Source organism: Papio anubis, chromosome X (assembly GCF_008728515.1).
Source record: "Papio anubis isolate 15944 chromosome X, Panubis1.0, whole genome shotgun sequence".
NCBI lineage: Eukaryota > Metazoa > Chordata > Mammalia > Primates > Cercopithecidae > Papio > Papio anubis.
The window spans coordinates 99,437,815-99,453,107 of NC_044996.1; the positions used below are offsets into that span (position 1 = coordinate 99,437,815).

The 15,293-nt window shown below is 38.9% G+C and overlaps 1 long non-coding RNA gene and 2 pseudogenes across 1 annotated transcript in view; 2 read left to right on the forward strand and 1 right to left on the reverse strand.

Annotated features, from left to right (window-relative positions):
- Positions 1-10,179, forward strand: part of LOC116272125 — a 64,291-nt gene extending 54,112 nt beyond the window's left edge. Inside the window, exons 2-3 of the long non-coding RNA XR_004180844.1 lie at positions 9,328-9,378; positions 9,646-10,179. This is a non-coding gene — a long non-coding RNA (uncharacterized LOC116272125). The remainder of the gene's footprint in view (positions 1-9,327; positions 9,379-9,645) is intronic.
- Positions 6,358-6,811, forward strand: LOC101005382 (annotated as a pseudogene).
- Positions 10,180-11,099: 920 nt separating the features above from the next.
- On the reverse strand, positions 11,100-13,270 carry LOC101008392 (annotated as a pseudogene).
- Positions 13,271-15,293: the final 2,023 nt, after the last annotated feature.

The following is a 15,293-nucleotide window of genomic DNA, read 5'->3' on the forward strand; positions in this document are numbered from 1 at the left end:
TAGAGAGCATTACGTTAAATGAAATAAGCCAGGCAGAGAAAGATTTTTAAACTGTATATCAGATGGCATGATGATAAACATATAGATAAGTTTTTAAAAAAGGAGGAAGTCCAGAAATAGACCCAAAATTTGTGATCAATTGATTTTCAACTAAGGTGTCAAAGCAATACAATGGGGAAAGAATAACCTTTCAACGAGTATTACTAGAACAATTGGGTATCCATATACCCATAAAAAGATGAAGAACTTAAATCCTTGCCTCACATAAGATACAAGAATTAAATCAAAATAGATCATAGACTTAAACATAGGAGTTAAAACTATAAAACTTATAAGACAAAAATCTTTGTGATATTTGACAAAGATTTCTTAGTTATGACACCAAAGCTGTGTTTCATAAAATTGTCAAAAAATTATAAATAGAACTTCATCAAAATTTAAAACTTTTGCCTTTCAAATAAAAATAAAGCCACAGTACTTGCAGACTTTTTTTTTTTTTTTTTTTCCTGAGACAGAGTTTTGCTCTTGTTGCCCAGGCTGGAATGCAATGGCGCTATCTCAGCTCACCACAACCTCTTCCTCCTGGGTTCAAGAGATTCTCCTGCCTCAGCCTCTTGAGTAGCTGGGATTACAGGCATGTGCCACCATGCCCGGTTAATTTTGTATTTTTAGTAGAGACGGGGGTTTCTCCATGTTGGTCAGGCTGGTCTCGAACTCCCGACCTCAGGTGATCTGCCTGCCTCGGCCTCCCAAAGTGCTGGGATTACAGGCATGAGCCACTGAGCCCGGCCAGTACTTGCAGACTTTTTTTTAAAAATGTTATTTTCAAAACAAAGACACAAGCTTGAAGAAAAAGTTGTCAAATCATGTATCTCATAAGTAGCTTATATCCAGAATATAGGCATACCTCAGAAATATTGCAAGTTCAGTTCAGTTCCAGACTACCACAAAACAGCGAATATCACAAAAGGTTAATCCCACAAATTTTTTGGTTTCCCAGTGCGTATGAAAGTTATATGTACAGTACATTGTAGTCTAGTAAGTGTGCAATAGCATTGTGTCTAAAAAAAAAAACAATATGCATACCTTAATTTAAAGATACTTTGTTGCTAAAAGTACTAAGAATCATCTCAGCCTTTAGCAAGGTGTAATCTTTTTGCAGGAAGAGGGTCTTACCTTGATGCTGATGGCCTGCTAATCAGGGTGGTGACTGCTGAAGGTTGGATTGGCTATGGAAATTTATTAAAATAAAACAACAATGAAGTTTACCACATTGATCGAGCCTTCCTTTCATGAAAGATTTCTCTGTAGCCTGCAATGCTGTTTAATAGTATTTTGCCCACAGTAGAACTTTTTTCAAAATTGGAGTCAATCTTCTCAAACTCTGCCACTGCTTTATCAACTAAGTTTATGTTATATTTTAAATCCTTTGTCGTTGTTTCAACAATGTTCACAGCATCTTTACCAGGAGTGGAGTCCATCTCAAGAAACAACTTTCTTTGGTCCTCTGTAAGAAGCAACTCCTTATCCATTCAAATTTTATCATGAGATGGCAGGAATTCAGTCACATCTTCTGGCTTCATTTCTAATTCTAGTTTTCTTGTTATTTCTACTACATCTGAAATTGCTTCCTCCACTAAAGTCTTGAATCCCTCAAAGTCATCCATAAGGGTTGGAATCAACTTCTTTTAAACTCCCGTTAATGTAGATATTTTGACCTTCTCCCATGAATCGCAAATGTTCTTAATGCCATGGAGAATGGTAAATTTTTTCCAGAAGGTTTTTGATTTATTTTGCCCCAGATCCATCAGAAGAATCACTATCTATGGCAGCCATAGCCTTACAAAATGTAGTTCTTAAATAATAAGACTTGAAAGTCAAAATTTCTCCTTGATATATGAGCTGCAGAATCATGTTGTGTTAGCAGGCATGAAGACAACACGAATCTCTTTGTACATCTCCATCAGAGCTCTTGCATGACCAAGTGCATTGTCCATGAGGTGCAACATATTGAAAAAAATCTTTTTTTCCGAGCAGTAGGTGTCAACAATGGGCTTAAAATATTTTATAAACCATACTATGAACAGATGTGTTGTCATCCAGGCTTTGTTGTTCCATTTATAGAACACAGGCAGAGTAGATATAGCATAATTCTTAAGGGCCCTAGGATTTTCTGAATGGTACATGAGCATTGGCTTTACCTTGAAGTCACCAGCTGCATTGGCCCCTACCTAACAAGAGATGCCTGTCTTTCGAAGTTTTGAAGGCAAGCATTGGCTTCTCCTCTTCAGCTATAAAGGTCCTAGATGGCATCTTCTTCCAATAGAAGGCTGTTTTGCCTACATTGAAAATTTGATGTTTAGTGCAGCCACCTTCATTAATGATCTTAGCTAGATCTTCTGGGTAACTTGCTGCAACTTCTGCATTAGCACCTTGTACTTTTATATTAGTGAGGCAACTTCTTTCTTTAAACCAAATGAACCAACCTCTGCTAGTTTCTGAAGCTTTCTCACCTCTGTCAGCCCTCATAGAATGAAAGAGAGTTAGGGCTTTGCTCTGGATTTGACTTTGGCTTAAAGGAATGGTGTGGCTGGTTTGATCTCCTATCCTGACCACTCAAACTTTCTCCATATCAGCAATAAGGTTGTTTCACTTTCTTATTATTCCTGTGTTCAACAGAGTAGCACTTTTAATTTCCTTCAAGAACTTTTCCTTTGCATTCACAACATGGCTGTTTGGTACAAGAGGTCTAGCTTTCAGTCTATCTTGGCTTTTGACACTCCTTTCCCACTAAGCTTAATCATTTCTAGCTTTTAATTTAAAGTGAGACACATGTGACTCTTCTTTTCACTTGAACATGTACAGGTCATTGTAGGGTTGTTAATTGGCCTAATTTTAATATTGCTCTGTCTTAGGGAATAGGGAGGCCTGAGCAGAGGAAGAGTCAGGGGAATGGCTGGTCAGTGGAGCAGTTAGAACACAAACAACATTTATCATTCAATTTCACTGTCTTATATGGGCATGGTTGTAACATCGAAGACCACTGATCACAGATCACCATAACACATAGGATACTAATGAAAAAGTCTGGCCGGGCACAGTGGTTCATGCCTGTAATCCCAGCACTTTGGGAGGCCAAGGCAGGTGGATCACTTGAGGTCAGGAGTTCGAGATCAGCCTGGGCAACATGGTGAAACCCCGTCTCTACTAAAAATACAAAAAATTAGTCAGGCATGGTGGTGCACGCCTGTAATCCCACCTACTTGGGAGGCTGAGGCAAGGAGAATCGCTTGGACCTGGGAGGTGGAGGTTGCAGTGAGCCCTGAGATCGTGCCATTGCACTCCAGCCAGGGTGACAGAGTGGTACTCTGTCTCAAAGAAAAAAAGAAGTCTGAAATATTGTGAGAATTATCAAAATGTAAGACAGAAACACAAAATGAGTACATGCTATTGGAAAAATGGCACCAATGGACTCGCCTTACTCAGTGTTGCCACAAATTTTCATTTGTAAAAAAAAAAAAAAAAAATGCAACATCTATAAAGCCTTCTAAAGGGAAGCACAATAAAATGAGATAAAAGGAGATTTGTCTGTATTTAAATGAACCCTTACATCTCAGTAATAAGCAATAACACAATAAAAATGGAAAAAATATTTTAATAGACATTTCACCAAAGATAATATACGGATATCTAATGAGCGTGTGAAAAGATGACTAACATTATTAGTCACTGGGGAAATAGAAATTGAGATGCAAATTAAAACTACAATGATGTATCACTTCATGCCCACTAGAACGGTTATGATAAAAAAGATTGGTAATACAAAGAATTGGCAAGGATGTGGAGACACTCATATTCTCAAAATAGTTGATGGGAATATAATGTGGTACAACTACTTTGGAAAGGAGTTTGATAGCTTATTAAAAAGTTGTACATGTGATCACCATGTAACCCAGCAATTCCATTCCTGGGTATATAACCAAGAGAAATGAAAACACATGCCCACACAAAGACTTGTATGTGAATGTTCATAGCAACACTATCCATAATAGCTTAAAACTGGAAACAACCTAAATGTCCATTAACTGGTGATTGAATAAACAAAATATGGTATATCTATGAAGTGGGATTCTACTAAGCAACAAAAGGAAATAAACTAAATGAACTATTTATGTATATAACAACATGGATGAACTTCAAAAACATTATACTGAGTAATAATAGAAGCCAGACACAAAAGAGTACATATTTTATGATTCTATTTACATGAAATTTCTAGGAAATGTACAACTATGAATACAGAAAGAAGAGTGGTTGCTTGAGACTGGAGGTTTGTGTGATAGTGGACTGAAAATGAGTACTGTGGAACTTTTTGGGATGAAGAGATTGTTATAAGATCAGATTGTAGTGATGTTTGCACCAGTGAATAAATTTACTATAAATCAACAAATTGTACATTTATATAGGGCACATTTTACATATGTAAAGTGTACCTCAATAAACTTCTTAAACAAAGAAACTTCAGAACAATGTAAAAAACAAAAAGACAACAGCCTGTTTCAAATCCGCACCACAGTTAAAAGAGCACAGAATAGGGGCAATCAAAAGTTTACTGTGAGGGCCGGGCACGGTGGCTTCATGCCTGTAATCCCAACACTTTGGGAAGCCGAGGTGGCAGGATTGCTTGAGCCCAGGAGTTCAAGACCAGCCTAGGAAACATAGTGGGACCTTGTCTTTACAAAAAAAAAAAAAGTTTGGTGTGTGAGGACAGTGTGAAATTGGCAAGGACTTAGGCGTTAATTGGGATGAAAGGGCCTGCAGACCCAAGTACATGCAGCCCACTGTGTACTCAGAGATGGTCACTGTGTGCCTAAAGGAACTGAACTAGTGGAAACCTTCAACTTCTTTAGGTTGATTTCATGCCATATAGGTGTTATTTCTTTTCTTCACTGTTAACATGGATTTTCAAAGACCATAAGAAGCATATCTAAAATTATACAGTTAGGCGGAAAGGACAAGACTTCCAGTTAAGGATATCAACCAAGGAGCTATGGAAAGCATGCTTTCAACCACAATAAACCCATAGAAACTCTAGATAAAATATCAGGAAAAAAAAACAAAAACAAAAACGGAAATTTGGGCTGGGTGCATCTCAGCACTTTGTGAGGCCAAGGCAGGAGGATTGTTTGGGCCCAGGACTTTGAGACCAGCCTGGGGAACATGGCAAGACCTTGTGTCTACAAAAAATTTAAAAATTAGGTAGTGTGTTGGTGTACACTTGTGATCACACAGCTACTCAGGAGGCTGAGGCAGGAGAATCTCTTGAGCCCAAGAGTTCAAGTCTGCTGTGAACTGTGTTCGTGCCACTGAACTCCATCCTGGATGACAGAGTGAGATCGTATTTCAAAAAAAAAAAAAAAAGTAAACATGTAGTCAGACTGAAAAATAAGAAAAAGATAACTCAAAGTATCAGAAATAAAAAGGGAATTTAAAGCCATCATGGTATCCTATCAGGAAAGAGAATCCCAAACTGTTACCTGGAAACAATGTAGCAATGGAGACTCCAATAAAGTAGGCTGGGCGTGGTGGCTCACGCTTATAAACCCAGCACTTTGGGAGGCTGAGGCAGGATGATTGCCTGAGTCCAGGAGTTTGAGACCAGCCTAGGAAACATAGTGAGACCCCAATCTCTACAAGAAATGTTAAAAATTAGCCGGATGTGGTGTTATGCATCTGTAATCCCAGCTATCAAGAGGCTAATGTGGGAGGATTACTTGAGCCCTGGAGGTCTAGGTTGCAGTGAGCTATGATCACGCCAGCTGCACTCCAGCCTGAGCGGCACAGTGAGAACCGGTCTCTAAAAATAAAAATTAAAAAATAGTAAACTACTGATAGAGGATAAATTGTTATAAGCACTTAAAAAATAAGCACTTAAAAAATGAGATTACCCAGAAAAACTGAGCCATGCATATGATTTATGACAAGGGATTCTCCATAGATTTTACCATGAGACATGCATGAGGATGTTCAGAGCATGACTGTCAGAGGAAAAAAAGCATAGTATATTCATAAAACGGAATATTCTATAGTAATGAAAATAAACTGTGGCTATACACATTAATATGAATGATACCAGTGTAATACTGAATGGAAAAAAAAGACTCTTAGAAGAATGTATTCAGTAGAGTTGCATTTATTTAAAGTTCAAAAATAATACATTGTTTAGGGATATACATATGTGTTAAAACTTTGAAAAAAGGCAAGGGAAAGATTCATGCAAAGTTCAGGCTAGTATTACCTTTGACAGAAGGGAGAAAGAAAGGATTAAAGAAGCACAGGACAGCAGAGTACAAGTCTGAGGCGGAGGGAGTCATGGCAGGACAAGCGTTTAGAGAGTTTCTTCCACTCTTTGACCTAGTATTGGTTGAAAGGAGTGCTGCTGAAACTGTAACCAAAGGAGGCATTATGCTTCCAGAAAAATCTCAAGGAAAAGTATTGCAAGCAACAGTAGTCGCTGTTGGATTGGGTTCTAAAGGAAAGGGTGGAGAGATTCAACCGGTTAGCGTGAAAGTTGGAGATAAAGTTCTTCTGCCAGAGTAAGGAGGCACCAAAGTAGTTCTAGATGACAAGGATTATTTCCTATTTAGAGATGGTGACATTCTTGGAAAGTACCTAGACTGAAATAAATCACTATTGAAATGGCATCAACATGAAGCTGCCCATTCCACTGAAGTTCTGAAATCTTTCATCATGTAAATAATTTCCATAGTTCTCTTTTATAATAAACTAATGACACCCAGTGTCTCCAAAATTATTTCCTTGTGCTGATATAAACATTTCCAAATAAAAATATGTAAATGAAAAAAAAAAAAAAAAAGAAGCACAGACAGTTTAAAAAGGACTGACAATATTGTACCTCTTGAGCAAAGTAGTGGGTGAATGAACGTTCATGTTATTAGTCTTATTTAGGTTGTTCATGTATCTTATGTATGTTCTTTTTATGTATGATACATTTCACAAGAAAAATAAATAAATAAAAATTTTATATTACAAAAAAAGACTGCTGGCCACAAGGGTCATCATAAAAATAGTGAAATTCCTATACGTCAGTAATCACAAATTACATAATATTGAAGTTGCATTAATTCAGAGACCAACTTAGAAGAATTGACAACCGTTGCCATTAAAAGTAATGGCAAAAATGCAATAACTTTTGCACCAACCTATACAATAGGAAAAAACTCATTTACAATAACAAAACACTATAAAATAACCAGGAATAAGCATAACAAATTATGCGCAGACTTTTATGTGGAAACATATCAAATGTTATTGCGGGATGTTGAAAAACACTTTCTTTTTTTTTTTTTGAGACGGAGTCTCGCTCTGTCACCCAGGCTGGAATGCAGTGGCCGGATCTCAGCTCACTGCAAGTTCTGCCTCCCGGGTTCACGCCATTCTCCAGCCTCAGCCTCCCGAGTAGCTGGGACTACAGGCGCCCGCCACCTCGCCCGGCTAGTTTTTTGTATTTCTTAGTAGAGACAGGGTTTCACCGTGTTAGCCAGGATGGTCTCGATCTCCTGATCTCGTGATCCGCCCGTCTCGGCCTCTCAAAGTGCTGGGATTATAGGCTTGAGCCACCGCGCCCGGCCCCGAAAAACACTTTCATAGAGAGGTATGCTTGTTTGTGGATGAGAAGATTCAATATTTTAAGGTTGTCAATTCTTACTAAGTTAGTCTCTAAATTAATGCAACTTCAATTAAAATTATACCAGAATACTTAATGTATTTTAACAAACTAATTCTCAAATTCATATAACAGTGTAAAACTAATGAAAATCCAAGGCATTCCTGAAAAAATACAGGGCAAGGACATTTGCTCTTCCAGAAATAAAGAATTATATAAAGCTACAGTGATTAAAACAGAGTGATATTAGCATGAGAATAAATAATTAGATTGATGGAATAGAATAGAAATCCCAGAAACAGACTGAATATATGGGGATTACTACAGAAATAGACTTATAAATCATTAGGGGAAATTTTGAACTATTTAATGACTACTATCAGGAGATTTGATTATCCCTATGTGGAAAAAAAAAATTCTTACCTCTTAGTATTGACAAAAACCAGATTTTAAATGGATGTATCTAACTGTAGAAATCAGAATTTAGAAACTATTAGAAAAAATTTAGAGTATCTTTGTGTATGCAGTATACGTCATAAAAAGCACAAGTCACAAAGGGAAATATTGATAAACTGGACTACATTAAAATTTTAAACTTCTGTATAAAAATACATCACGAATGACATTAAAAGTTGAACAAGACTGGGTGCGGTGGCTCACGCCTGTGATCCCAGCACTTTGAGAGGCAGAGGCAGGCGGATCCAAAGGTCAGGAGTTCGAGACCAGCCTGGCCAACATAGTGAAACTCTGTCTCTACTAAAAATACAAAAATTAACCAAGCATGGTGGCACATGCCTATAGTCCCAGCTACTCAGGAGGCTGAGGCAGGGGAATCGCTTGAACCCAGGAGGCAGAGGTTGTGATGAGCCAATATTGCACTACTGCACTCCAGCCTGGGCAACAGAGTGAGACTCTGTCTCAAAAAAAAAAAAAAAAAAAAAAGTTGAACAATCCCTTGGGAGGCTATATTTGTAATGCATATAACTATCACATGATTGGTATCCAGAATAGATGAAGATATTCTATATATTGATTAGAAGTAAACCAATCAGAAAAAAATGGGTAAATGATATGAGCAAACAATTAATGGAAGAGGGCATACAAATAGCCAATAAACATATAAAAAGAGGCTCAACCTCACAAATAATCAGCAAAATGCAAACAAAGACAAAAATTAGATCTATTTCACATGTATCAGATCAATAAAAACAAAATGTCAGAAAATATCAAGTATGGATGGTTGTCTGGAAAACTAGAAGCACTCAAACACTGCTAATGGAAGTATCAAGTGCAATTTGGCACCAGTAGTAAAGTTGAAACTATACCTAGCAATTCCATTTTAAGGTAGCCCAGATAAACTTTCATCCATGTGTTCAAGGAGGCATATATTATGCATTGCAGGATTATTGTTAATAGCAAAATCTATTACCAACTTAATGTTCATCAAGTTGGAATATATTCATATAATGAAGTACTATACAACTGTAACAAATGAACCAACTCTCTTCCAAAAATATGCTAAAATATGTTGAAATAAAAAAACAAATTGTACAATTATGTGTATGGTATGATGCCATTTACATAAGCACAAATACAAATGTATGAAACATGCAATTAATGCATTTATGATTAAATTATAGGAACGCAAACTGGAAAGATACACACAAAATTCAGGATGGAAAAGAAGAAAGGTAAGTGGCTCTGAAGGAGTACAAAGACACTTTGAACTCCATCTGTAATCTTTTTCTTGTATTTAAAAGATCAGAAGCAAATGGCAAAATTCAGTTATGTGCTTTGCATACTTGAGTGTTTGTTACATTATTCTCCGTACTTTGTCTGTACTTTAAAAACGTGTCCCAATAATCAAGGGAAGAAAAACATATTATATGAAGTAGACTAAGGTTTGGAAAATGACATTTCTTCATACTCGCTCACTGGAGGCCCTTTCTCCCTCACAGAACTTTGAAATGATCCTCCGTGAGGTATAGAATTGCTGTGCGGACACTGTCTGAGGAAGGATTGCTGTTTTTAAAGTGGTGAGCTGATGAATATGTTAATTAGCTTGATTGACTCTTCCTATAACATATACATAGATTAAAACAGCACATTCTACCCCATAAATAGACACGATTATTATTTGTCAAATAAAAAAGAGTATCCCTCCAAAAAAGATTATACGATAGAATGTTATTTGAAGAAATACACACACATACATATATATGATATAGGATGTATATAACATATATCTGATAAATATGCCTCTTTTATTGCTAAAAATACTGGCAGAAGAGGCTCTTGCCTAAAGTGCTAAGCACAGGCTAAGGGCTGAGGGAGTACCCGAAGGGAAACTTTGTGCTACTATGCGGGGTTCGTATGTCAAGGCAGAGAGCCAAGACAACACAGAGGCTGGGCATAGTGGCTCACACCTGTAAGCCCAGCACTTTGGGAGGCCGAGATGGGAGGGAAGATTGCTTGAGCTCAGGAGTTTGAGACCAGCCTGGACAACATAGCAAGACCTTGTCTCTACAGGAAATAAAAAAAATTAGCTGGGCATGGTGACTCTTGTAGTCCTAACTACTCGGGAGGTTGAGGTGGGAGCCTGGCGGTTTAGGCTGCAGTGAGCTGAGATGGCATCCGTGCACTTCAGCCTGGGTGACAGAGCAAGACCCTGTTTCAAAAAAAAAGGAAAAAAAAAAGAAAAAGAAAAAAGAGCAGAGGATGATTAGGAAGCCTCATGGACAGATAGAGCAGATAGGACGCCTCACCCCGGGCAGAGGGCTCAACGGCTGAGACCCCTAATCCAGGTTTCTGGCCACAACTGATAGAGCAGAGGAAAACTTGAAGCAAGCCACCAAGAAGTGGCAGCTTTACAAATCTCGTTCCACCTCAGAGATCCATGAAGGATGCCCCATGAGCCTAGCTGTCTTGGAGAGGTCCTGTCATGCACTGATGACCTTGTTTTCCACCACAAAGCAACCGATAGACAGGTCCTGGGCCTGTCTCTCTCCCTTTTCCTCTGGGTCAGACTTACAATGAAATTGAACATTCTGTTAGAATATTTCTCCTTTCCTGTGCAAAGCAATACTGCTGACCCATGAGCATTAAGAGTGGAAGCTGAGTTGTTCTTCAATAATGGTAACCCCAAATCAATGCTGGGCCATCTGCACCATCTTAGTGCTTTTATTACTTCTACTTCCAAATGCTCTCCGTCAAGCATTAGCTTTTTTTTTTTTTTTTTGGAGATGGAGTCTTACTGTGTCACCTAGGCTGGAGTGCAATGGCACCATCTCAGCTCACTGTAACCTCTGCCTCCCAGGTTCAAGTGATTCTCCTGCCTCAGCTTCTAGAGTAGCTGGGATTACAGGCACCCACCACCATGCCCGGCTAATTTTTGTATTTTTAGTAGAGATGGGATTTCACCATGTTGGTCAGGCTGGTCTTGAACCCCTGACCTCAAACTACCCACTTGCCTCAGCCTCCCAAAGTGCTGGTGTGGGCCACCATGCCCGACCTCAAGCATTATCTTAACATCATCATGCATGGTTCTGAACACCTTACATAAACAAAGCACGGCACTATATGACAGCATAACAGAGAGATAGGATAAGATAACATAACCCCACTGGTGAGGGATCTGCAATCCTATATACCTAAGAAAATAAATAAAAGCTCAATAAGCCTATGGTAAATGCCAGTTGGATGTTTAGATAGTATACACTGCAGGGGGTTGGGAGTGGTTGAGGTTCTGAAGGAAGGTTTTATCAATTACTTGAGGCTAGGCACAGTTCTAAAAGATAACTGTAACATACATTTGAATCATGTCCACATGAATTTTTTTTTTTTTTTTTTCAGAAAGAATGTTTTTAGATCAGGAATGGCAAATGCATTTCATCTTAAGTGACTATTCCAATCAATAGGTGCCGAGCATGAAGAAGGGCTAAGACTGCTTCTGGGCTGGGAAAAAAAGAGTTGGTATCCTTCCCAGATAGCTGTCACTGGTACAGCTTAAGTGGGTGGCAGCATGTGTGAGCCATTTCTATACATCTGATTCACCTACTGAATGAAAATGTGCATATTACCCATGTGTGGTCCTGCAGCAGGAAATTCAAGATCCTCCTCTTGTGCACTAGGACACTTTTACAGCTTTATACCTCAGTATAGTTGTCCCTTGATATATGCAGGGGATTGGTTCAAGGTCCCCCGGGGTATACTCAAATTCACACATACTCAAGTCCCACAGTCAGCCCTGCAGAACCCACGTATATGAGAAGTTGGCCCTCCCTATACTTGGGTTTCACATCTTGTGAATACTATATTTTCTTTTTTTTTGGTAGCAAACTTTTATTTAAATCTTACATAACTCAAGCTTTATAAAAAGCAAACATAATTGAAAATTGGGTTGTCCCTCTAAAGCCTTAAGTATTCAAGATTTGAAATGGTTAATTTAAAAATAAGCCAACAAATAACACAACAACAACAACAAAAAACCCTGCAGCAGATCCTGCTGAAATACTTTTTAAAAAATCTAAATGAGCTTAATCTTTACAAAAGTCATTTTAGCTCAAAAGCTGTAAAATTGAAGTTATCTTAATTCTACAAAGAAGGGAGAAGGTCTTTGACTTTATGCCACCATTTCCTTAGAGCCTCATCTTTTTCATCAAATTTGGCCATAAATCAAATTTCTGTGTGCCTTTGTTTTCAGGAGATTCCTCTTGCAAAAGAAGCCAAGTACAAACATGGAAGAACAACTGCCTAAGCAAGTAGAAATGTGTTCCAAAATAGTGTGCAATGAATGAAGAGTTCTGGATTAATCTCTGGAACTCAACCTGGACCCTGATCTTTATTTTGAATGAGATCTAGAACAGGATCTTGAAGTAGCTCTTTTTGGTGGAGAGGACACAGAATGACCCTTTGAGGGTGGAACAGGTAGGGGTGAATTGGAACGAGACTGGCTCCTTAATCTGTATTTTGACTTCGTATCACCTTTTCCACTTTCTTTGGAAGATCGAGACCAAGACCTGCTTGGAGATTTCTCATACTCATCCTCAGATCTGCTTTGAGAACAAGAACGGGAGTCTATATCCGATTTGCGCATAGATTTGCTCCTTGAGCTAGATTTCCTGCCTTTTGAATGAGAACGTGATCGACCTTTGCTCCGTAACCTGGATCAGGAGTGACTTTTTGAGATACTTTGAGATCTACTGTGGCTGCTCCGGTGACTCCTACTTCGTGACCGTCTTCTAGATCAAGACCTGGATCTGCTTCCAGAATCGGATCGCCTATCGCTTGTGCCTGGCTTACCTTCAATAAGCTTAATATTTTTGCACTATCCAGTTTGTCCAACGCATGCTTCATGTCAAAACAGGAGTGAAACTCAATGCCCTCACTTGTGCATTCCTTGTGAGCGTCAACATAGGTTACTTCTTCTGCTTGTTGCATAAAATCCTTTAAATCTTGCCAACCGTAACCACTAGAAAGACTTTCTACAATAAGCTCGTATTCTGTATGAACAGGTGGTCCATATTTGTCTCTGCCAGATGTTCTCTGACTGCTATATCCACCTCCATCACCATCTCCCTGCATCTAAGGGCAAAAGGCTGCTGTCATCATGGCTTCCGGTAAGGTCAGCCAAAGGGCCATGGGGCAAGAGTCACACAATGTATGGAAAAGTCAAGGCCAATCATGAAAGGCAGTCATCTTAGCCGCAGTAGACACGGCCTCGGACCCATTGGCCACCAATCACCACACTCTGGCATCCCATGGCTGCCCCAGGATGTGAAGGCAGCAGGGCTCGGGGACACCCGAGTCATATGATCCCCAGCCCCCACACCTAAATACTGTATTTTCAATCCACATATAACTGGATGTGCTCAGTTCAAACCCATGTTGTTCAAGGGTCAGCTGTTCAGAGCTGGTCAAGAAAGCCCTGCATCCCAAAGATAGTTTCAATAGCTGCCTGGAATGTTATTGTGGTAGATGTCTTTGTTCAAAGTATGGCACTAGGATTTGCCAAGTGGGTGGAATCTTGTGGGATGCTGACAGTTTGCAGGAATTCTATGCGGAAAGGACTGGGTTAATCAGGGCACCTTTCTGTCTTTTTATTTATTTATTTTTTTTTAGCTTAAGCATTATTCTACAGCGCATGTGTAGAAAGTCTTTCTTATTTCCAGAGCCTGCATTCAATATTTTCATAAAAGAAATCATGGTGACAGTGTATATCAGGAAATGAGTCATGTGTTATTTGAAATTCTAAAGACATTTCCCTCCAGAATCAGAGCGACAATAATAATAACAATAAAACATTCACGCACACACAAAACTTCTCTGACAGATGATACGCAAGTTGATGTAAGAGCACAGTCTCTGGCTTGCCAGGTAGACATAAATACCTACAGCATGTTCCCCTCAGTCTCAAACTGGGCCATCTGCAAGATAGGATAGGAAGTGCGTGGGCTCTGCAGTCAGAAAGACCTTGATGCATATCCTGACACTACCATTTTCTAACTGTATGACTTGGGATGAGTTCCTTAAATATGAAATGGCAAGAGTCATAGCTAGCCCACAGGATTGTTAAAAGGGTTAAATGAGATCATGTACGTAAAGCACGTAGTTAAGTGCCTAGTACACTGTATGGTTTCAGTAAATCGAAATTCCTTTCCTCCATTTTATTGTCTAAACCATAATAGCTGAATAGCTAACTCTATCTTTGTAAATTTTCTCTAGCTTTCTATTCAATTTTCAGCTGTGAACAGAGGAACATGCTTCCTTCATTTCGGAATGACCTTCGGTGCTTCTACTCCTGATTCCAGCACTTCCTTCTGGGAACACAAATCCTATGCCCTCTGTGGCCCTCCATGTCCTTCTCCACTGTCTGTCACCAGATCCAGCCCTTGCAGCATTTTTACCTTGCAGGGTTGCTCCAGGCAGACTACTGGCTGATGCTTTTACTAATAATTATAGTCTTCAGAAGGTCAGGCTTCATGGGGATTGAAAAGGGAGTCTGCACCTAGTAGCAAAAGATTGAAATTTATGCTCGGGCACTATATGTCATGCTTTCTTGTTCCCTATCCGTGTAAGTTAGGAAATATTAGTAAATACTTAGCCAATAGAATTTAATATTCATCTGATTATTTATCGACTGATAATAGGAAAAGAAAGAAATGGCAGGAATACAGGCATAGGGGTCAAAGAAATAAAGAGTTCGAGAGGGAAGAAACATGAAAAAAGCTGGAAAAATAGCAGTGCTAAAGGTGGGGTAGATATGCCTCAGCACGCCATAGGTTTTCAGCAAAACAAAAATAAGTAAAATAAGCAAAAATAAACTCTGTGCCCCAGTTACCCAAATTAGTAAGGGACAGTTTGTGGGCCATGAAATGTTTTATTGTGTATCGCTCTATTTTGCTGGAGTGCGCATGGCTTCCCTTATAGTCAGCTAGGTACACACTTAAGGCTTTTTAAGTCCCTCATGGAAACTCTACCCCAGCCACAAGTAATTTCCAGACTTTATTATGGTTCTGTTGGGGGATTCTATATACTTTTCAGCTCAGAAATGATTTCAAGTATCACCGAAACCTCAGCTTCAATGACCTGAATAAAATTTGGAAGG